The sequence below is a fragment of the Anabrus simplex genome, chromosome 2, assembly GCF_040414725.1.
Source record: "Anabrus simplex isolate iqAnaSimp1 chromosome 2, ASM4041472v1, whole genome shotgun sequence".
Classification (NCBI taxonomy): Eukaryota; Metazoa; Arthropoda; class Insecta; order Orthoptera; family Tettigoniidae; genus Anabrus; species Anabrus simplex.
The window spans coordinates 791001193-791026111 of NC_090266.1; the positions used below are offsets into that span (position 1 = coordinate 791001193).

General features: G+C 42.0%; 1 protein-coding gene across 1 annotated transcript in view; it reads right to left on the reverse strand.

Annotated features, from left to right (window-relative positions):
* mtt (mangetout) overlaps positions 1-24919 on the reverse strand; it is a 1300850-nt gene that overhangs the window by 708912 nt on the left and 567019 nt on the right. The window lies entirely within an intron of this gene.

Sequence of the window (24919 nt, forward strand, 5' to 3'; positions counted from 1 at the left end):
TGTAGCGTTGTCTTGAAAAGTCCAAGGATTTTCATTACTCGTATGGAACATGGCATTTGTTGCATTTGGTACACACACTACTCATGCATTAGCAACTGTAACAATGACAAAACTGTACTGCATGTAACGTCTCCCGTGTCTGACCTTAGTCACTAACAGAACAATCAAGAAGTTAGGTTGCTGACCATTCATTTTCTTGTCGATTTATGTTCAGTGTCTAGGATATCAATCGCCATTAACTCTGTGCACTTGTGCTGAGATGTATCTATCACAGACCTACACTACGTTATTCCTATATTATGCAAATCTGTAAAGATGGGAGCCTGTGGATTTGAAATTTTCTTACGGCGAATGTGTGCATGGAATCTTGCCTCCATGGCCGTAGCACGTTAACACGTGCGGTCACTCCGCTTGGTGATATACCAAAACAATTTTATACGAAATCAATACAGGTATGCAAAAACAAATTTCATAAAATACAGGCCCGGTTTCATCAATCTCAGTTAAAAGAACACTAACACACTGTTTGTCAACATAGCGTTAAAAGATTACAAGCATGTTAGGATTATTGCGTTCATCCAAGCATTTCTTGGAAATTGTTAGCTAACATGGTGTTAACTCTCACAAGGCTAACGATCAGTGAGAATCTAGAAGGCAGGGGCAGAACCATGCAGTTTCTGAGCGCGCTCCGATGCACCTTTTTTTGAATAAGGCTGTAAACCAACAAGTCGCGCGAAGTCAACTTGGATAACAATTTTGTGAATTTTCTGTTTCTCTGTACTCACATATGGAAATACCCGGAAAGAGGATGCGAATTACCAATTTCTCATCTTTTGAAAGAAGTCTTCTTTTAGAAATTATATCAAAGTATGTAGGAATTATTGAGAGCAAGCAAACTAATGGATCAGTGCTGAAAGTGAAGAGGGGGCGATGACCTAGTTGTTAGGACCCTCTAAACAACAAGCATCAAGCATCAAAGTGAAAAGTGACGCTTGGCCGAAAATTTGCCGAGAATTCAACGTTCATACTGGTTTTAGCCAATGTACGAGGGCGGTTTTTTCAACATCCGGAGGGTCATAAATGAAAGACAAGTGAACGTATCCAAATGAATTTATTACCAGAAGTTAGGTACAAATGTGGTTACTTTTCAACATAATCACCATGAAAGTTGAGGCATTTATCATACCTGTGGACAAGCTTTTCAATCCCCTCTGCACAGTATGTTGCCGCCAGTGAGTTCAGATGGGCCCGAACGTTGGTTTGAAGATCTTTATCCTCCTGGAACCTCTGCCCTCCCAGCCAATTTTTAAGTCCCGGGAAGAGGTGAAAGTCACTCGGCGCTAAATCGGGACTGTACGGTGGGTGGTCAAAAACGTCCCACCTAAATTCTTGCTGCAGAAGTTGTTGGGTGACACGAACACTGTGAGGGCGTGCGTTGTCATGAATGAAGAAGATTCCAGACGTCAGCATACCTCGTCGTTTGTTCTGTATGGCCCTCCGCAGTCGTCGTAAAGTCTAGCAATAACCAGCTGCATTGATTGAAGACCCCCGTTCCATGAACTCAACAAGCAACACACCTTTTTGGACCCAAAGGTCTGTAGCCATCATCTTCCTTTCGTTGAAGGTTTGCTTAAACTTCTTCGGTTTGTTTGGTGAGTGCGTGTGCATCCATTGACGTGATTGTTGTTTTGTTTCGGTGGTGACGTACGAAACCCAATTCTCGTCGCCAGTCACAATTTTCTTCAACAAATCGCCACCTTCAGCCTCGTAACGGGTAAGAAACTTCAACGCAGCTGCCATCCGGCGACTTTTGTGGTTATCAGACAACATCTTCGGAACCCATCGGACGCACAATTTCCTGTAGCGCAGGTGTTCTGTTAAGATCTTGTAAACAGATGACCTTGAAACTGCAGGAAATTTCTCACACAACTCGCTTACGGTAAACCTTCGGTTCTTGCGAGCCTCTTGGTCAATTTCGTGAACAATGTCATCTGTAGCGACAGACTTGCGTCCTTGCCCCCCTTCATCGTGAACATCGGTCCGGCCCTCTTTGAACTTCCTGCACCATTCACGCACAACACCATTACTCATAACGTTTGGACCGTATACTCGACTCATTCGTCGATGAATGACAGCTGCACTATTTCCTTCTGCTTGAAGGGAACGTATCACACTACGCACCTCACATTTGGCGGGAGCGTCAATAGTAGTGGCCATGTTTCCGACCAATACCTCGGCTCACACTGGTGTGAGGAAGTTGGCTTTGATCACGGGTAGAGAGGAGGACTTGCGAAGTCACCTTCCATGCGCGAACAGTTCCCACAGCTTGTGTGGTTCTTTACCTGCGCGATCGGAGGTTGAAACATAACCGCCTTCATACAATAAAACACCTGAAGTAATTGTATGAAACTATGAAGAATAATACTAAGAAAGAAAGTGCTCACGAGAGAATGGAGGAGGAACATACCATCGTAAATTAACAGATAAATCAGCGAAACTTCTAAGTATGCCGACAGATAATAGTGAATCGGATGAAAACCCGTATGATTGTGATGCAGAATAACTACGTAAAAATGTTAGTTTGTGTAATTATTTTTAATAAATTCTCAAAATAACACATATTTCGATAACTTTTGCTTTATGTCAGAGAAGTTTTTGAAGACCATCAACAAAACTTGTTTCAAATTTTTACAATTTTTTTAAGACCATTAGTTTCATTTATCATATTTTCATAAGTTTTGCAAGTTTTTCTTTCTTTCTTTCTTTCTGTCTTTCTTTCTTTCTTTCTTTCCTTCTTTCTTAATCTATTTACCCTCCAGGGTTGGTTTCCACTAGGATTCAGCGAGGGATCCCACCTCAAAGACCTCAAGTGCAGTATCCTGGAGCGTGAGACATTGGGTCTGGGGATACAACTGGGGAGGAGGAACAGTACCTCGCCCAGGTGGCCTAACCTGCTATGCTTAACAGGGGCCTTGTAGGGTATGGAAATGTTGGATGCGATAGACAAGGAAGAGGAAAGAAAGCGGCCGTGGCCTTAAGTTAGGTACCTGGAAGAGAAGTGAGAAACCACGGTAAACCACTTCGACGATGGCTGAGGAGGGAATCGAGCCCCCTCTACTCAGTTGACCTCCCAGTTGGACACCGTTCCAACCCTAGAACCACTTTTGAAATTTTTGTGGCAGAGCTGGGAATCGAACCCGGGCCTCCGGGTCTGGCAGCTAATCACGCTAACCACTACACAACAGAGGTAGGCAAGTTTTACAAGTGAGTAATTTCGTAGTATTGTTACAGGTAAAATACATACTACGAGCAGTAGTGATAATAATGATATTGAAGGAACTGAGGTGGCAGTATTTCCGGTACATGAAACTGAGGTGCCAGTGGTATGAAACGAAGTTCAAGTCCTTGAGGATCCCCCAACTGCAAGTGTCGAGCATGGAAATGTGGCACAATCTCATGCAAGTTTTTATCAAATATATAATTATTGATAGCAAGCACACTAATGGATCGGTACTGAAAGCAAAAATTTAAGCTTGGCTGAAAACTTGCCGAGAATTCAATGTCTGGGGATACAACTGGGGAGGAGGACCAGTGCCTCGCCAAGGTGGCCTAACCTGCTATTTGTCACAATATTAATCTTGTTAAGGGGAGGTTGTAAACCCTTTTCAGATTAAAACACCCGTTTTTAGAATTTCTCGTGTTAGCTAACGTACAATCAAACAATTGAAGCAATTGTATGAAATATGAAGAGGAGTGCTACGTAAGAATGTGGAGAGATACCGCACAGGAGGAGGAATATACCTGACTATCAGTGTATCACTCTGGTTTATACAATACATAGGTATTGTTTAATCATTTTAGAAAGAAGCGACTGCAACACTCAGAAAGCAGAGGAGAATTATTTATAAAGAATTAGTGCTAACCAACACTACTGTACGCGCACTTTTTAGTGATAGATTTTTGTACTCTGTGAGGAGTAAGAAGGAAGCACTGCCGGTTCCGGTAAATACTGCCAACTGAATGGAAATGAAATCTGAATTGAATCGATAATGTGATCGATCGATATGAATTTTCTAAAACTTTATTATCTTAACGCCAACAACTGAGTCACAGACGCAATATATAATACTATATAATATTTCCCGATGCGAATCTTGTTCCTAGCATGAATTCTATAGTTTGGCTTTGCTGTGTAAACAACAACAGTACGAGTACTTAAAGTGTACGCCAGATGTCGCACAGCGATGATAAGCGATTCTTAGTTTTTGTTTCAAAAGTTGCCAATACGAATCTCGAAGATAACCGAAGTCGATCGATTCAGCACTAGGGTGTAAATCTATCGCTAAAAAGTGCACAGATAATAACCTAATTAATAGTGAATGAGTGCTCTGACGCTCTGATATCCTAACCTATAACAACACGAAAACTCTTATATCAGTGCTGTATTACAGATTTGTCACAATATTAATCTTGTTAAGGGGAGGTTTAAAGCATTTTCAGTTTAAAACACCCGTTTTAAGAATTTTTATGATTTAGATAGCTGGAAGTCCATTTTATAATTTGCAGGTATTTTTGCTGAAAAAGTACCCCAAACGCCATTTGAAGTCCATTTAAAGGCCATGTGACGTAAGAGAGCCTACTTACTTTCTAGATCTGTTCCTTCAGGCCTGAGAATTGCCATATTTTCTTTTTCCTTAGAAGGTTGGAATGTTCTAGGGAAGTTTTGCGTGATGGCCAGCCTCGTAAACAGACACGATGCTGCATTCTATTGTTTCTTTGGCGGTTAAATATGCTGGTCAAAGTTTCTTTTTATCCTCGTGGTTCTGTAATTTGTATGTAACGTATTATTATTTCTGGACCAACAAGAATTTGCAAGAAAAGGAAAGGTGGTCCTGGTAGAGGGAAATTAAAGGCTGTACATAATTTCAATATAGTTTCAATACATGTAAATAATGAGAGTGAGTTTAGTTTGAGTGAAGAACAAACAAGATGTGCTTGTAGGACGAGGCAGCGCTTCGAATAATAAGTGTGAAGTTAATGTAAGTGAACAAGGCAGTGCTTCAAGGAAAATAATATATGGAAGTGGAGAAGTTAATGTACGCCTACATAATTATAACGATAGTTTAGATAGTGATAACTGTATTATAGATGTAACTCTGCCCAGTAGTGCTTTGAATAATTTTGTGAATTGTAAATATTTCGGCAGTGACTCAGGTATGCAGTTCTATAAAGATAGAGGTAAAAAGGTAGGATTAGCCAAGAGTTGTATTATCAGATATACAAACTGTAACATAGTAAGCAGCATACATTTAGATCATCCAAGGCCACAAAATATGGTTTTGAAACGAATGTAAGATTTTTTTAAGTACATAGGTTAATTGGGGAGGACCAAAGTGCAGGTAAGATATTGTGTGGAGTAATGGACTTCTCAAACCCACCTTATAGATTCCAGGCTTATTACGATTTTTGAACAAGGCAGTGAAAGTATGTACACAAAAATCAGTTAGTGAAGCTGTACAAGAGACTGTGGAAATTCATTATGGATCAATTGATCTTGCAGTGGCACTGGATGTCTCGTGGCAGAATAGAAGGCATAAAAGTCTGAATAGGGTTGTCTAAGTCAATGGTATAGACGCTGGGAAGGTGATTGGCATTCAGGTGCTAACAAAATACTTCCGTAGTTGTGAAAATCTAAACATAAATGATGAAAAATTAACAGATCACAGGGATGGTGGTTTGTGTCATTCCAAATACAGTGGTGTAACCGGTGGGATGGATTCAAACCGGTGCTATTCCAATATTAGGAAATTCAGTGTCATTAAATGGTGTTAGCTAGAGAAGGCTTTCACAAGTGTTATTCAAAAGAAGCCTTATGGAGAAATAACTATTGAGAAATTGGAATGAATAGGTCATATCCTGAAACGAATGGGGTTTCTTCTCCGGAGGCTGCGCAGCGAATACAAAGGAAAACAATTGGAGGACGGTAAAGTCCTATCAGGAAGGGGTAGGCTCAGTCACTACTGTGGTATGGCTATAAGAAGGAAAACAAATAGTGCGGAGGAGATCGGGCTGGATATATGGGCAATTTTCTTACACAAAATTTCCACAGGTGAGGTTCCCTAGCACTGCCTCTGTCCCAAAGGTTTGTCTTCTGGTGTAAATATAATAGGTCCCTAGTTACAGGAGAAAGCCATTGTAATAAACATTCATTACCAGTGCATGTGGCTGATGTAATCAAGCCAATATTCAGAAGTCTAGCACAACCTGACTTTCTGAAAAAAACTGCTTACATGGGAAAACTCAAAACCCTAATGAATGTTTTAACAATGTTATTGGGCTAGAGTTCCCAAATGTGTATTTGTGGGGTATGAGCACTGGTTCTCGGTGTTAATGATGCAGTATTGGCATTCAGTGAGGAAAATATGGGGCGTGTTTACGTGCTGCATCAGCTAGGTATTCACCAAAGGAGGAATGCACTGAAGACTGTCCAAGATCTCGACAGGATTTGGGTCGGTAAAGCTGATTTAGATGCAGAATAGCCTGTAAAGGGGGCCAGAAATATTCAGAGTTCTAGGAAGGGAGCCAGAGATGACTAGGACAACAGTGAAAATCCACGATGTGGGAGTAGAATGCACTGAATATACCTTCAACTTTAAAGCAGTTCTTCTCAAAACGTAGTCATGGTATCATCGCATTTTTACAGGATGTTCCTTACCTAGATGTGTGAAATTTTGTATAGTTATTCCATACTTAGCTCTGGTTTTACTGACTTTCTATTTTTCTTTCTACTGTAATGTAATCATGGAAATTACCATACATTTAAATGGAAAAATACTGGGAAAATTCAGTATACTTTTAAAAATATATAAAATAAAATTTTCACTCGGCATTAAAACAAAAAAGTCAGTGTGTTGGCAAAAGCATGTATTGAAAACTGCATAAAGTTCTACCTCATCGGATTAATAGTTTTTGAGAAAACAGCAGTCAAATTGTGTCATTTTAACATTGCCAGCATGGGACTTACAAGCTCCCATTAAACTTACAAAATAAAATGGTTGGTTTTGATTGCATTTTTAAATGCAATAGCAGTTGAAACGTCATATGGAACATTGGGACGAATGTCGTCATTCATCCTAGGGTTATGCTGTCTTCCCTCAGTCAAATATTCGCGGAGATTGCGGTCTTCTAGAGGTAATTCATCCTTTGCTTGTATAGCGATAATATGCGATACTGCTGTTGCAATAATGATTGTAAGAGCTTTCTGAACTTTAACTACTAGAACCATGTTCAGAACAGGAAAACGTCTCTTCCATACACCGTACATCCTTTCTACACAGTTCCTAGTCCTGATGTGAGCTCTGTTGTACGTTATTTCTCCTCTTGTTTGAAGATTTAATACATCAGTTAATACATTTTTTCTCAAAGGATAACCATTATCACCCAATAGAACACCCTTAGTAATTTGTCTGATTTCAAACTTTGCTCTAACCTGGCAGTTATAGAACATAGTGCTGTATTGCACAGAACCAGGCCAACGTGCAACAGTGTTTCTAATAAGCATTTTCAGTACAGCCTAAGCCACTGACGAGCGCGGACGTGTTGAGTGGAGGGTCCCGGGAGAGAGAGAGGGGAGCGCAGGTGTGGAGAGCAGGGAAGAAGTGAAGAGTTGATTGACAATGATTGGTGTGGAGCAATACAGGGCGATCATAGGAAGATGGCAGGGAAGAAAGAAGAAAGAAAGAAACCAGAAGGGTGTAGAATGGAAATGGGAACGAAAGGAGAGTTAATACTGACAGCGGCGGTGATTATAGTAATGCTATGGATTGGGGGAGTCGATCTGAACCCAGGTCCGACTTACAGTGGAAATATGAGTTGGGAAGACGTGGAAGCAATCAGGAGGGTAGTAAAATAGGTGGTTGTTGAAGTCTGCCTCTTTGAGAAACTCAAAAATATGATACAGGAGCAAACGAGGGAGTTCGACAATATGAAGAGATGGTCCCGAGAAAGGGCAGACGATACAACATCCCAAGTGAGGAAAAATACCGAAAAAGTTGCAGCATTAAGGAAGAAAATACAGGACGATTAGAAGAGGAGACGCTGAAACTTAAAGCAGAAGTGGATTCTAGTATTCTAAATCGCAGGAAGAAATGCCTATTTATATATGGTGTGCCTGAGGAGAAGAGGGAGGACAAAGTGCTCACAATTTATAAAGTGGTGGTCCTAATTCAGGGAAAAATGAAAATCAGTTTTAGCGAAGTGGACATAGACGGTGTGCAGAGAGTAGGGAAAGTTAGGAGTAACAGGCCTATTAAAGTTCAACTGCTTTCTACGTAGATGGCCGATATTGTGATTGGAAATGAGGGCAACATGCAGATAGAAACAATAATGATTAAGATGGACGTGGGAAGTGAAGTGATCAGTAATGCAAAAATTCTCAAGAACCATATGATACTAGCTAGACTTCAAGGATTGAGGGCAGTCATCAGGGGACAGGAACTAGTAGTGTCAAACGGCAGCTGGAGTAAGATCTGGACTGCGAATGAAGATAAAACTAGAGGATGTAACAGAGAGGAATATAGTGGTTAGTGGGAATGATAGACAAGTTATAGACAGTAATATTGGAGAAGACGGGGAAGGCAGTAAGGTAAATACCAAGAGAAACAGTGAGCTGAGCTAAGAAAGACAGGGAGAGGCGCTAAGTGAAAGTGTCATCATAAACAGTGATGAGGAAGGAGTAGTGGATAATGGGGCGAGAATAGGAAGGTCTAGGGATACTGATATGGTCACAGCTAGAGACAATGGATGTCAGCAGAGTGAAAGCAGTGAAGAAACGGAGGCACAGAGGATAAAGGAATGTTCAGAGGCAACCAGGAAGAAAGTAGAGCTGTTCATGAACGGAGGGAACAGTAGAAGCTTAAGAGACATGAGGTAATAAGAAGAAATGATGAGGGTATTGTAACAAGGAGCAAAAACTCTAATAAAGTGAGCAGGAAGTAATAGTCGCAGAAGGTAGGGTGACAACATAAGGAGTGAGAGTGGTATCTTTATGTTACTTGTGTAAGGTGTAATTGATTTGTAGTGTGTAAGTCGAAATTAGCAAGTTGTATTTGGTTGTAGTGTGAGTGGTGAATTATTATAGTAAGTTTCAATGGATACAAGAGTACGTTATAAGAGGGAATAGAGATGTTCATCGTGATTTTGAAGAGTATAAGTAAGTGAGCCAAGAGAGAGAAAGTCATATAATTGTAAATTAATGTATATTTTGAGAGTGGTGTATTTGGATTGTTACGGTAAGTGTGCTATTAGGTAGATGTGGTGGTATGGTGGAGAAAAGAGTGAAGGTATAATGGTATTTGAGAGGAGATGCTTAGGAGTTCGGTGTTGTATTGTGGTTGGTGTTTGGATGGTGAAATTATTGGTGAAATGTGATGTAGAGTTGTGTTTGAGGATAGGTAATAAAGTGATACATTTATTGAAAGAGTTTGAGAGCAGTGTAATTAAATGGTTATGCAGAAGGGGTAGATTTAGTGATATGGGAGAGCGATTATAGTAAGTGGTGTTATGTGTATATTTGAGTTGCCTTGGGTTGTTAAGAGGTAATTGTATATGAAATGCCTAGTGTCTTCAATGTGTATAAACTGTTATTAAGATTGAAGAAGCCATTTAATGGTAATTTAATGTAGAGTTAGGAGTGATGTAATTGGGCTGTTACGGTAAGTGTGGTATTAGGCAGATGTGGGTGGAGAAAAGTGTAAAGGTAAGTGTATGCGAAATGTTTAGTGTCCTATGTTGATAGTATAATGAGAAATGATACGAGGAAGTAATTTAGTGTGTGTATTAACTGTAAATGAGCTAAGAGTGAGGAATTCATTTAATTGTTATTGAAGGTGGAGTTTGGGAGTGGTGTAATTGGTTTGCGTCAGTAAGGGTGTTATTAGGTATATGTGATGGAAGGGTGGATAAAAGTGTGGAGGTGTTATGGTATTCAACTGCATATGTTCACGGGTTTGGGGTGACACTATGGTTGGTATTTGTATGGTGAAAATATTGGTGCTATGAGATTTGGAGTTGTGTTTATGATAGGTATGGTACTGTGTGTATTTATTAGTAATGGAGTAGGTGAAATGTATACTATTAGAGTGAACGTAATGGTGAAGTGTGACTTGGAGATATGTTTATAGTTAAGTTAGTATATGGTTAGTATATGTCTGTGTAGTAAATTTAATCTTGGGGGGGGGGTGATTTTGAGCAATGTTGTTTCACAGAGTATTTAGCTGAAGAGTTGGAATCGTTGGATGGCTTTCTTATTGCGCAATTGAGCATGAAGTGGAACCCTATGTCTGTATAGTAAGTTTAATCTTTAGTGTGGGGGATGATACTGAGCAATGTTGTTTCGCTGAGTATTTAGGTGAAGAGTTGGAAACGTTGGATTGCTTTCTTGTTGCGCAATTGAGTATGAAGTTGGAGCTCTAAGTAGTACAGTGCTTGTGTGGTAAAAGAGAGAGGACAGCTCAGCAGATTGAGTAAGTATAGTGAACACATTAAGTAATTTAAATGGTAGAAGACTGCCTTGTGTAAACAGAAAAGTCAGCGCGCTCAGCGGAAAACGTGATCTTGCCAGGGTAGGCCAGGAGTGGAATTGTGTTGTCAGACTGGCTTACTCAGGCGAGCAAATCTGGGACGTGGGTTATGTTGCGTAACCCCAGCGGGCGCGCACCTTTCCAAGTCATCAGGTTATCAGCATCAGTTGCTCATCGTCATTTAATTTTGCCTTTACCAGTGGCGCATTTCATTTTAGTTTGCCTTACTAATTTTCCCATTCGATTTTGCCATTTTAATTTTGCCTGTTTGGCATTGTTCATCTCATATGCCGTTTGCCGCAATGCCATGGCCATTGGACCTCCAAGAAGGAGTTGTTCAAGGGCCACTTATCAGTGTCAGTTATTCATTCCATTGTAGTTTGTTCTGACTTATAGGCTGGTTATTATTATTTTCCTCATTTAACAGATCAAATGAGTATTTGTTACTGTAAGTCTGGAGGAAAATAATAAATAATACTAATAAGCATTTTTGATTCACAAAGGGTTTGTACATTAATGGAAAAATATTGTTTCCGACCACGATATAATTCTGCTCTATTTCCACCGGGAGATTGTACCTTTATGTGAGTGTAGGCAATAGCACCTACACAACCAGGAACATTAGTTATGGCATAAAGTTCCTGCATAACTTCAACACGCCCTCCTGTTTCTGGAAAACCTATGTACCTCGGTTTCAGTGCTGCAGTGACAGTAGACACTTTTTGCACTTTACGCAGGCAATTGCAATATTACCAACAGTAATCTGAAATGTACCAGTCAACCATAGAGCAATAAGTAACTGCTGCAATGGAGACAAAGTTAAGTTCCTGTTTTAACGGTATGTTAACCTATCTTCAATCTCTTCTTGTAAGTGGGTATGAAACATAAGCTTGGTTTTAAAAAAGATTGACACGCAGTCTGCATATGTGTCTCATTATCTTTACACATGCATTATGGTATTTAATCACATTCTACTTACCATATTTATAGTCACATACTAATAATAAGGAATGTTTCTTAATCCGTTTAACCTCCAATGTTAGTCACCCCCTCAGTCTTAGCGAAGGATAATACCTCTACCACTTCAAGGAACGTGAGACTTTAAAGGTCAGGTGGGATACAGCTGAAGAAGAGGACTAGTGCCCCAGCAACAACAAGTCAGCACATGGCTTTACGTCTCCATCCAGCAGACTTTTTCAAATTTTGTAACCGAGCGGGGATTCGAACCTGAGCCTCCGGGTGTGGTAGCTAATCACAACAACCACAGTGGAGTGCAATAATAATAATAATAATAATAATAATAATAATAATAATAATAATAATAATAATAATAATAATAATAATAATAATAATAAAAATAATAATAAGAGTAATAATAATACCCGTGTGGGGATTTACCGGTTACCTCCATCGGGCGCGTCCGATTGGAATTGGGGAAGCTCGCTGGCTCTGCCGCCAGCAGAGTCAGAGGGTAGTACGGAAATAAAATACCACCGTGAAAAAAAAACTGGTCCCTTGCCAGGGTTACGGCGAAGACTGGTAAATGACCAGAAGCCAGAAAACATCTTGAGGCAACCTCTAGGGCTAACAACCCTAGTTGTAAAAGGATGGGTACCCGTCCAAAGCAAAGTCAAGTCAAAAAGCATGATGGCACAACATTTCAAGAAATATACCCCAGGGGGTAAATCTTCGGATAAATCCCTCGTCGTGAACGCCACGGCGCACGAGTCTCGTTCGGACTCTGGGGGAGACTCAACATCATGCAAGAGACGAGTCGGAGCGTCTCGGTGTACTCAGAAGAGTCAAAAACTCAGGCCAAAATCTAAAACCTTTCTAGCAACTTTCAACATAAATTCACTTCCACAAATTGGCAAGCTGAAAACCCTCACCAAAGCTCTTCACGAAAATCAGATATCCATAATGGCCCTACAGGAAACAAGGTACCCAGATGAAGAGATTTTTGAATCCGAAGGCTACCGATTTTTCAAGAGCAAAGCGCAAAGAGGAATCCTCAATGGAGCTGTGATGCTTGGAACCGCGTTTGCTGTTAGAACCAAGATCCTTAAATCGGTAGCAAATTTCGAACCTGTGAATGACAGATTGTCTATACTCACAATTAAATGCGCGAACAAAACCTACGCCCTAGTTTACGCACATGCTCCTACAAACGATAAGAACAAGTCTGATCCAGACGAAGTTGATAATTTCTGGGACCTACTGGATGAAAAATTAAACAAAATCCCCAAACACCATGTCAAGCTTCTTTTGGGTGACTTCAATGCCCAACTAGGTCGTGAACAGAAGTACAAGAGAGTTATAGGAAATTACCCTGCTCACAAAAGAACCAATCCCAACGGCAAAAGACTGGTGTCCATTTGCGAAAATCACAACCTGCAGGTCATGTCGACCCACTTTCGCCATCTACCCAGAAAGCAAATGACTTGGCGTTCTCCCGTCCAAGCTCTCGGAGAGTTCCAAATTGATGATGTTGCAATCTCCAGGAGAAACAGCCCTGAGATTATGAATGTCAAGGTAAAGAAAGGCATCAATGTGGCCTCAGATCATTATATGTCTCTTATCAAATTCAAACCAATTCCCGCAAACACAAGGAAGACAACCAAACAGATCACACGCTTCGACAATGATAAACTTCGGCAAAGGGTCGAGGAGTTCCAGGAGAAGGCTAGACCAAATGACTGTGACTTTAACAACGCCAAAAGTCTCCTTGTTGAGGCCGCCAAAGACGTTGCAGAAATCAAGAGAGGCAAAAAGCATACCTGGTGGAATGGTACCTGCGAATCAGTCCTCCAAGAAAGAATCAATGCGTGGAAACAGTACTACTCTACGAAATAAGAAAATGATTGGGAAACCTACAAAACCCAACGTGCCCAAGCAGCTAGGGTGTTCAGAACTGAGGAACGTAAATCCGAAAAATCTCTCATTGAAAAGATAGAATAAAACTTTAGGAAGAATGAAAGCAGAGAGTACTACAGAGCCTTCAAACGCAAACTTACTGGCTATAAACCACCATCTCTATGCTTTGAGCGAAAGGACGGCACACTGGCGACATCAAATGAAGAAAATTGCAGCATTCTGGCAGATTACTTCAAGAATTTACTTAATTGCTCTAAACCTCAAAGCGCCATTGAGACCAAGGAACCCTTACTCAGGTACCCAGATTCCAGACCACCCGACAGAGATGGAATCAAGCGCCACATTGCCCGTCTCAAAAATAACAAAGCGCCGGGGGAAGACTCAGTAGTAGCAGAACTATGGAAATATGCCCCAGAGGAATCACTTGATATCTGGCAAAAGCAAATAGAAGAAATTTGGAACAAGGAGACCCTACCCGAAGATTGGAAAATAGCTTTGATCCATCCATTACACAAAAAAAGGCAGCATGGTGAACATCAACAACTACAGAGGAATATCTTTGCTACCCGTGACTTACAAAATTCTATCCCTTGCCATCCTGGAGCGTTTGAAGCACAAGTCGAACATCAAATAGGTGAATACCAAGCAGGGTTCAGAAAAGGTCGCTCAACAGCTGAACAGATCCAAAATCTCAAAACGAACATCAGATATTGTACACTAAGGTCCAAGCAGTATGTGTCTGTCTTTGTGGACTTTAAGAAAGCGTACGACTCCATTGACCGGGAAGTCCTGCTAAACATCTTAAATGAATTTGGAGTTGATTTGGAACTGCTAGCATTAATTAGAGCTACCCTGACCGATACAAAATCCAAGGTGAAGTTCCACGGATGTCTCTCGCATTCCTTTGACATCAAAACAGGAGTCCGACAAGGTGATGGGCTATCCCCGATACTCTTCAACTGTGTTCTTGAAAAGATCATCAGAACCTGGCGGGTGAGATTACAGAAAACCAACTACAGTCCATTGAGAATAGGAACCAAATCCAAGGGGATCGCAACAGACTGCTTAGCATTTGCCGATGATATTGCTGTTCTCTCAAACGACATATAAACCGCTAGAGCTCAAGTTGAAATTTTAAAGGAAATTGCCGAACAAACTGGTTTGCAGATATCGTTTGAGAAAACAGAAGTAATGTCTAACATCAAAGAGGCTCCACCAAAACTCCATACAAAATACGGGGACATCACCCGAGTAGACAAATTCAAATACCTGGATGAGATCATCATGAAAAATGGACTGGACAAAGAAGCACTTCAGGAGCGAGTACGCAAACTGCAAATAGCCTACCAAACATCCCGCACAATCTACAACAAAAAATGCCTTTCCCAAAACACCAAGACACGTCACTATGAAACAGTTCTGAAGCCAGTAGTTCTATATGGAGCCGAAACCCTGTCTCTAAATACCAACAAAGGACTCCTTGAAGAACTGGAGAAAAGAGAACGCAAAATTGTGACAGGAATCTTGGGACAAAGTACAGAAATGGAATCCATCAAAAGAGATCCAACAAGGAAGTCTACAGCAAAATAGAGAAAATTACCGATACGATCAGAAAAAGACGGGCACGATTTTACGGTCATCTGAAAAGAATGGACGGAAGAAAGTTAACTAAAGAAATCTTTCACTTTTTTGATTCAAACCCCAAAACCACAATTCCCTGGTTTAGAAATACCAAAGAAGACCTGCAAATGCTACATATCTCAGCTGAAGACGCCCTTAACAGAGATCTCTTCCGCAAGAAAATATTGACGAACGGGCTAAACCGAGACGAGCAGCCGAAGAGAAGACATGGTGCCCCTTGGACAGTGGAGCGTAAGCAGGCCCACTCGCAAAGAATGAGGGAAATTTGGGCTCTAAAGAAGGCCAAGTTCAGTGTCAAATGCAACAAGACTTAACGTGGTCCTTGATGGCCGCAGCGAATTATATAATAATAATAATAATAATAATAATAATAATAATAATAATAATAATAATAATAATAATAATAATAATAATAATAATAATAATAATAATAATAATGATAATAATAATAATAATAATAAATCTACGGATTTGCTCCTATTTACGATTGATAAACACGGTACGAATGATAAACACAGGTATATTGATGCAGTTAAACACATCGCATAGCACACGCATTGGACAACGTAACACTATCTTCTAACGTAGTGAAGAAACCATCGGAAAAATTCATATTTACACAGCTTACATGTACGTGTTTTAATTCTGCCCATACACTTCGATCGCGTTTCCTTTGTATTTAATTACTTACCTCATAGTAGCATAATATATACTTACAAGTAAAAAAAAAAATCAGAGGATAATTCATGTTTTGAAATGATGAATGTAATCTGCAATGATTTGATAAGAAATGAACGCCTCTCCAACATAGCACACTGTTAGTGCAGGAGGGAAGTTATTAAATTTCCACTGTGGAATTTCTTCAGCGCAGCGGTCTGCTTCTACTGTTGCGCTCCACGACTGAATCACACTTCAAATGCAACATGAATGAAACTAAAATAAAAATCATTATTTCTTCTGGCTCGGAGACTGTGTGTTTCTTGTTTGTTCCAACACTCTCCTTCTCATATTCAGGCAAGAAATTACACTACAAACCACTACAAAACACACTACAGTAATTACACATTACCATATAGGGTTGTCGACAGGAAGGGCATCCGGTCGTAAAAATATACTAAACCCACATGTGGCACACATTTCGCACCGTAATATCATAGAAAACCGGTAGAAGAAGAAATACATTATTATTTATTCTAATGATATGAAATAGTATTGGCCTACTATTAACCTCCTACCCTGTCGTCAACATTCTAATGTGATTTTCCACCATAGAAACTCGAAGTCGCTATCCACAGTGATAGACCATACAGACTTAACTCCTTAACTAAGATGGCTACTATGCAGACAGAGGTCGTCGGATTCTTAAATGAGGGAGGTGGGACGGAAAAAGATTATGAAACACTCCATATAGTATGATGATGACATGTAAAGATTTTCGGTAACACATTTTGTGTTTTCCCGACAACATTAATAAACTCTGTTATAGTTCTCCCTACAGAGAATCCGTTTTCGAACCCACTATCTCTCAGATGCAAGCACAATCAACCTAAATGATATTTTTTTAAGACACATACACACAACTGAACAAAGGAACAGTCTACACAGTACTGCGCTGCAGACTTTGTTCGCACAACGAACGATAAGCCATACACATCGGGCAGGAGTGGCCAGAGTTTGCATGCCATGACACAAACAAGCTATACTATTATTATTATTATTATTATTATTATTATTATTATTATTATTATTATTATTATTAATAATATTTTGTAAGACATGTTGAAAATGCGTATTTAGACCTTTAGTTCAGTGACGAGTCGTGGTAATTGCCTCCATTCTAAAAACAATTACTATTATTTCAAACCAAACCAAACCCCATGGCACTACAGCCCTTGAAGGGCCTTGGCCTACCAAGCGACCGCCGCTCAGCCCGAAGGCCTGCAGATTACGAGGTGTCGTGTGGTTAGCACGACGAATCCTCTCGGCCGTTATTCTTGGTTTTCTAGACCGGGGTCGCTATCTCACCGTCAGATAGCTCCTCAATTCTAATCACGTAGGCTGAGTGGACCTCGAACCAGCCCTCAGGTCCAGGTAAAACCCCTGACCTGGCCGGGAATCGAACCTGGGGCCTCCGGGTAAGAGGCAGGCACGCTACCCCTACACCACGGGGCCGGCATTACTATTATTAGTCTATTGAAATATCAACAACGTACGCTTGTTAGAGAGCTTATGTGTGTGCCTTTCAGCCGCCTCTTACGACACGCAGGGGATACCGTGTGTGGACACAACCCATGAGTGCGCTTTTTAGCCGCCACTTACGACAGCAGGGGATACCGCGTGTGGTCACAACCCATGAGTGCCCCTTTTAGCGGCCTCTTACAACAGGCAGGGGATACTGCGTGTGGTCACAACCCATGAGTGCCTCTTTTAGCCGCCTCTTACAACAGGCAGGGGATATCGTGTGTGGTTACAAGCTGAGAGCCCATGAGTGTCCCTTTTAGCCGCCTCTTACAACAGGCAGGGGATACAGCGTGTGGTCACAAGTTGAGAGCTCATGGGTGTCCCTTTAGTCACCTCTTACGACAGGCAGAGAATACCGTGCGTGTTCTCATGTTGTGTGCACATGGGCGTCCCTTTTAGCCGCCTCTTACGACTGACAGGGGATACCGTTAGTGTTTACACGTTGTGAGCCCATGGGTGTCCCTTTTTGTCACCTTTTACGACATGCAGGAGATATCGTGTGTACTCTCAAGTTGTGAACCTATGGACGCCCCTTTTAATCGCCTCTTACGGCAGGCAGAAGATACTGTGTGTGTGCTCCTAAGTTGAGAGCCCATGGATGGCTCTTTTAGTCACCTCTTACATCAGAGAGGAGATACCACATATGTTCCCTTACACAGGTCTGCACACTGCGAATAATTTCTCATTATTGCATACCCCTGACAACAGGCAAGAGATCGAGGAGGAAGCGAAGGGTCTAATTTCACACTGCTAGCATACCGCAGTGGTCACCTTCTACACACACACACACATGCAGTCGTAGGGACATATGGACTGTGAATGTTCAGTAATTTCAATAAAACATAAAGAAATCTAAAATTAACAGTTACTATTTTAGTCGTCTTTTCAATCTAAACGATATGTAACGTAATCTAGACTTTTGCCGTACACAACTTGACAAATAGAGCTGGAGGCTGTGTGGTGTGTATTGCTCGATCTGAGATAATCTCTTTTCACGGTTTGCGTAATTAGCTGCCACTTCCACAGGCCAGGGTTCGATTCCCAGCTCTACTAAAAGAAATTAAAAGGTAATTCGAGGGGCAGGAAGGGGATTTACACAGCCTCGGGAGGTCGACTGAGTAGAAGTGGGTTCGAACGGGGACTGTGTGGTGTGCTCGTCCGATCCCATCCCTATCGCCCATCCCTTTTAACCTTCCCATCTCATTGGAAGGCTCCTGTTCAACATAGCAGCTGAAGACGCACACCCTGCAAAAAGCCCTTCATTTCAGGTTAACAGGTAAGGACACAGTGTAGTGGTTGATGAGATAGCAAATGCAGTCCGCTCTCATCGGTGGGTCTGCCTTTTAAGGGGAATGCACGCTGCTTGTGTCACTCATCTTTCTCCTAACGATTCTGCTTTACATTCCCTACTGTTATCGAATTGCATCAAGTGGTCTGCACAAGTCCCCTCACTCCATATGTCCATCACAATTATTATTCACATCTCCCTACATGGTCTTAACAAAGCTTAACGGAGCGTAGTCGTTGATGTGTTAGCAGATGCAGCCCACCCTAATCGGATAGTCTGCCTTTTAATGAATCGGACAGGTTCGATCCTGGCTCTGTCCGGTAGTATTTGAAGTTTTTCAAATATGTCAGTCTCGTAACAGATAACATATAAAGGGACATATGGAGGAGGACTAAATTCCAGTACAAAATACATGCAGAGAAGAGCAGTGAGCATATTATTATTTCTCGGTTCTGTATGCCACAATAAGTCTGGAATGTGCATATATTAATTCCATAAAAATATTGAAATATGATTTTTATATCTTGTAAATATAACGCAAAATTAAATATTGACAAAAGAGGTTCCGGTTTCGATTTGTGACCATCATCCCGCCACGGATTCGAACCCGGAGACCCTCTGAACTGAAAACCGCAACGCTGATCATACACCAAGGTGATGGGTCAATAATAATAATATTTGTCGGGGCTGTGTGATACCACCTATATAGTGTAGTAGTTTGCGGTTACATCCGGTGAGCGAGGAGTGAAAGCTACGATATTAAATTTCACACTGCTGGCATACCACACACTCGATATGGTCCAGCCGTGACGACTTATGGACGAAGATGTTCAGTCATTTTAATACAGCATGAAAGAAATCTACAATTATCAGTTACCGTTTAATTGTCCTCAACATGGCAGGTTCGATTCTGGCTCAGTTCGGCGGTATTTGAATGTGTTCAAATACAGTATGTCAGTCTCGTGTCGGATACTTTACTATCACGTAAAAAGAACACATGAAGGGTGACAAAATTCCGGCACCAATGCGTCTTCGAAAACCGTGAAATTAGATGTACATTATTGCTCATCACATTAGCTGATTATTCAGTGTTCAAGCCGTCGGTTTAGAAAATCTTTGGTTTGATTTCTATCTATATGGTGGGGAGGGATTTTATTCGTATGTGATTATTACTTCTGGCTCGGGGACTGTCGGTTTTTGTTCGATCTCCTTTTTATATTCAGTCAACACACGGTAGTAATTACATTTTAACATATAAGGTTCGATAGACCGCTGGGCCCAAGATGGCGACGGGGTAGATAGACCCTTCCAAACTGGGTCCAAGATGGTGATGGTATAGTTAGACCCCTCCAAAATGTCGACGGGAAGGGCATCTGTCCGTAAAATTGGGCCCTGTGTAGTTATGTCCTTCCAAAACGGCGACGGGAGGGGCATATGACGGTAAAATTAGGCCCTGTGTTGTTAGGCTACTCCAAGATGGCGTCGGGAAGGGCACCAGGCCATAAAACTAGGTTAGGCCGTACGTGCCCCCTCCGGTGGGAGGATAATAATGGTGACGGAAGGACTTCTAACCGTAAAACTGTGCTCTGTGTAATCAGGCACCTCGAAGATGGCGTCGGGAAGGGCATCTGGCCGTAAAAGTGAGGTTAGGCCCCCTCAAGGATGGCGACTGTTGGAGTCGGGAATGGCATCTGGCCTAAAGAGTGAGGTTAGGTCCCTCCAAGTGACGACTATGAGGTTAGGCTTGCTCCCTTTTGCAAAATCCCCGTCGGGAAAGACATCTGTCCGTAAAAGTGAGGTTGGACCCCTCCAAGAAGGCGACTGTTGGCGTCGGGAAGGGCATCTGGCTTTTAAAGTGAGATTAGGCCCCTCCAAGATGGCGTCTGTGAGGTTAGGCTTGCTCTCTTAAGCGAATCCCCATAGCTCCACGACTATACTAGTGGTCTGTGACCTCAGAACTCCGTATCCTCACTACTAGGGGTAAATGACCTCGGGTGCTAGCTCAGCACAAAAATGCTGACGCAATGATCTAAAACCGGCCTTGCCCTGCTATGAGGAAGACGAACGCCCCGATGCACCAGTTTTACATGCGATAGAGTCGAGTCCTGAGCAGGTATATTACTTTTTTTATTTATTTAATTTTTACCGTCACTTAATGTACGTGAACTATCCTCTTTTGCGCACATTTTCAATGAATGAATGTGTATGTGGTCTTAAGTGGGGCTGATAGCTCAGTCGACGACGTACTTAGACGGGATAGGTAGTGGAGGAAACCAAATTGCACTAACAGTGGTTACTTACGTTAGCAAGTGTCCGAAGTGATGACCTGCTTGTTTTATGCACGTCTAGGCAATCTGATGAATGGATATTATAGTGCGCTGTAGCATAGCCGGTGATATTGAACTTCAGGTTTTGGTAATGAGTTGTCGAAGACACGCGAGGTTTTCTGGCACAAGACTGTAAACGGCTTGTTTCAAATGCCCTCATAGGACTAAATGTAATAGCGTTATTTACTTTAAAATTGCGGACCATTTTCCTGGATGTGTCTCATTCATATGGTTACGGATGGCTAAGGTCCATTGTGGTGGATCTCCATCCTGCTGAGACGACATTGTTAAACGTTCTCCAGGTGGCACATTCTGCAGCAACAGGGCGAGTTTATGGCGTAGATAGTACTTGGCAGCGTGAGGCTGTTAAAAGGCGCACACTTTACATTCAACTTGGGCCGATGACCTAGATATTAGGCCCCTTTAAACAACAAGCATCATCATCATCATCATCATCATCATCATAACCGTTCAACTTTATAGGTTCCCTTTCGCACCCAGTGGGGATTGTCAGCACTCCAATAGTGCATATTGTTGCGGTTGACAGTACCATTATTGTGGAATCCCGATTCGTTCGAGAACAGGAGTGTCGATAGAAATGTAGCATCATTTTCAATATTTCATAACTGCTACTGTCAGAAATTCATTCGAGCTTCGAAATTCCGCCCGTCGAGCTCCTGGATTAGCTGTAGATGGTAGTGGTGATATGCATGAGCTTGCAGTAATGATAACGCTGGAATGTGGCTGATGTTCACCTATTTTGCAGTTGGCCGTGTACTCATGTGTTGGTCATTGCTAACTGCATCCAGAGCAGCCCACTCATTTTCACCAGATGTTGCGGTCTTCTCTCGGACAAGAGGTGTCTCCAAACATCGCTGTTGTTCGGAAGGTCTCTCAATCCTTCGGAAAGCCTTTACAGTTGGATGTCGCCTGTCCGAATACCTTTCCTGATACACGTACTGCCTGCAACGAATTCTCCCTTGCTTGCCCGTACATAACGAACATGTCAATGTATTCGTCCGTGGAACACATGGCGAATGACTCAAGTAACTTCTTTCCAGCTGTATAGCAAAACGGTGTTCACTGCGCTGAAAAACAATAATATCCGCGTTTTATGACCTGCGTGTGGCACCACTGGTACGATTCATGTCGCTGTAAGATTGTAACTATTAACACTACGTTTCGTTATGGTCTGATTGGTAGGCCAAAGTTTGGCCAAATGTGTTACGCCATATTGTGGGGTGAGACGTGTATTAAGAATGCCTTAGAGTACTTCTCTACTTCGCTGTATCGTACGTTATCCACGACACTGTGTCGTTGATTTCATCGTTAATTTCGTGTCTTGCTATACCAGGTCTCTTGGGACGATATCATAACACAAAACAATTGATAGAGAACCTGCCTTCAGGATCTAAGCCTTAAATGCAGATCAGTGCTAACTATTTGTTTGATTGATTGATTGTTGATTGATTGTTTGTTTGTTTGTTTGTTTGCTTGCTTGCTTGCTTGATTGATTGATTGATTGATTGATTGATTGATTGATTGATTGATTGATTGATTGATTGATTGATTGATTGATTGATTGATTGATTGATTGATTGATTGATTGATTGATTGATTGATGTAATGGTAACGAGATCATTAGAATGAGTTCAATTGCAAAATAATGGAAAAGTACGCAGCAATGCGGCAACTCCGGAAAACCAGGGAAACGGAGGAAAGAAGGGCGAGTACGTGACCCTGACTGATTTAATTCCCTGCTGGCCACTTTAGCACTGGCTATCCTCAGAGTGATTCTCCACCAAATTTTTTTCATTTCCACTCTTAGAAATATGTCTCGCCTAGTCCAACCCCACGTTCACGTCGGGAAAATGGAAAGAGACAGGAAGTAAGGACAGCCTGTAGGAGAGAAATACAGTGGGGACCATAAGTACCTTGAGACCGATACGGTAGCTGTGAAGGCCCAGAAAAATGAGAGCCATCTGGTCTCTGGAGAAGTCCTCAAGGGCAGATTGAGCGGCGAATGAGATCCTATGTACGGTGAAGATGGCAAGTAGGCAAACTGAAGATCTAAACGTCTGTGACTTAACTGCTGCCTTGCAGAGAGGAGGACTCCATAGGCTAAGGGATTGAACTCCGACAGGAAACACTCGTGGGCTCGTCCACGGAGAAGCAGCAGCCATTTCATCGAGATAGGGTACATGCTATGGTAAATATTCCACCTGAAGTGAAGCCATCAGAGGAACTGTAACAAAGAAACGCCAGACGGATGTATCGTTGGCGACCTTTGTCATGGGAAAGTACACTAGAGTATTTTGGGAAGTATGAACAATGTGCAAGCAGGAACGTTAACGAAGGTGACGAAGGTTTTTTAGTGACAAGTACGAAGGTTGGATATACCCTCCTCTATTCTGGAAGAGAGGATGAGGAAGTAGTTCAGCTGTTAGATCACAAGGAGAAGAACGTTTTGAAGGAACCGCACTATGTCACAGGCAAGATCTTTGTGACTCACCTCGTGACAAGTATATGAACAGGTGGCATTATACAATGCTTTGCACCAACTCAAGTGTTAAATTAATAGCACAAAGACGAATTTATAACAGCTTTCGAGGGGCAATGCGAAAATTCTCAAGGGATGCTGATGGACGATTTCAACGCCGAAGTTACCAAAATGTGAAGCAGATCATCGGACAGCGTGGTTTGGGGAAAACACGACAGCGGAGAACGAGTTCTGGACCTATACGTGATGTACAGCTTAGTCATAGGACGAACTGTCTTCTCTCACCGATAGTGTCACAAAGTTTCACGTGTCTCGCCAAACTGTACAACCTACATTCGAACAGACCAATTCGCAGAACTTGGCGGAGATCACTCTTGGACGCTGGGAACTAGAGAGGAGCAGATATCGGCAGCATTCACCACCTTATGCCTAGCGACAGTTCGTCTAAAATTCGTGGCAATCAGGCAACGACGTGGTCGGAATATCAGGTAACTGATAGATACATCAGTACGAGAGGAGTTTATTGTCAAACTGAGAACCACTTTGAAACACAGAAATTAACAACGGAGACTTTGAAATCCAGTGGGAAAGTATGAAGATGAAATTCGTCCAACCAGTGAAGACGTTCTCCGTGCAGCAGAACGTGGTAGAACAGAACGATCCCTAGGAGATACTTGGGATTCTACCAAACACAGATAATGGAGAAGGTGAACAAGTTCTGCTACCTCAACAACGTTATCACCACGCATGAAGAAACGGCAGAGGAAATCAACACTTCTCTCTACTAAGTCAAAGGAACCTTCGCAACGCTAAGTCCAATCCGGAGATCGCAAGAACTAAAAATGAAGACTAATCTGTGGGTATTTAAAAGCAATGTGAATCCAGTCCTCTCTATGGAGGTGAGCAAATTTAAGTTAGCAAGCACCTGATTCATAAGCTGGGGACATTCATTATCCGATACTGAGGATTATTCTGTGAGTATGGTGGCCCAATGTATCTCCAGCACTACGTTCTGTGAGAAGACTAACCATAAGCCAATTGAACTAGACATAAGGTAGAGAAATGGCGATGACTGGGACACACATTCAGGGTATCGGATGGCGGAGGAAACCCGGCCCGCGTTGTAGGGCTAGGGTGTCTGCCTCTTACCCGGAGGCCCCGGGTTCGATTCCCGGTCAGTTCAGTGAGTTTTACCTGGATTTGAGGGCTGGGTCGAGGTACACGGGACGTACGTGATCACAATTGAGGAGCTATCTGACGGTGAGATGGCGGCCCTTGTTTAGAAATGCAAGAATAACGGCCGAGAGTATTCGTCGTGCTTACCACATGACACCTCATAATCTGCAGGCCTTCGGGCTCGGTCGCTTGGTAGTCCATGGCCCTTCGGGGTTGTTGCGCAATTTTTTGGATTGCGAAGGAGGCTCCCGACTGGCACCCTCAGGGAAAGGGGAGACGTGGTAGGAAAAAT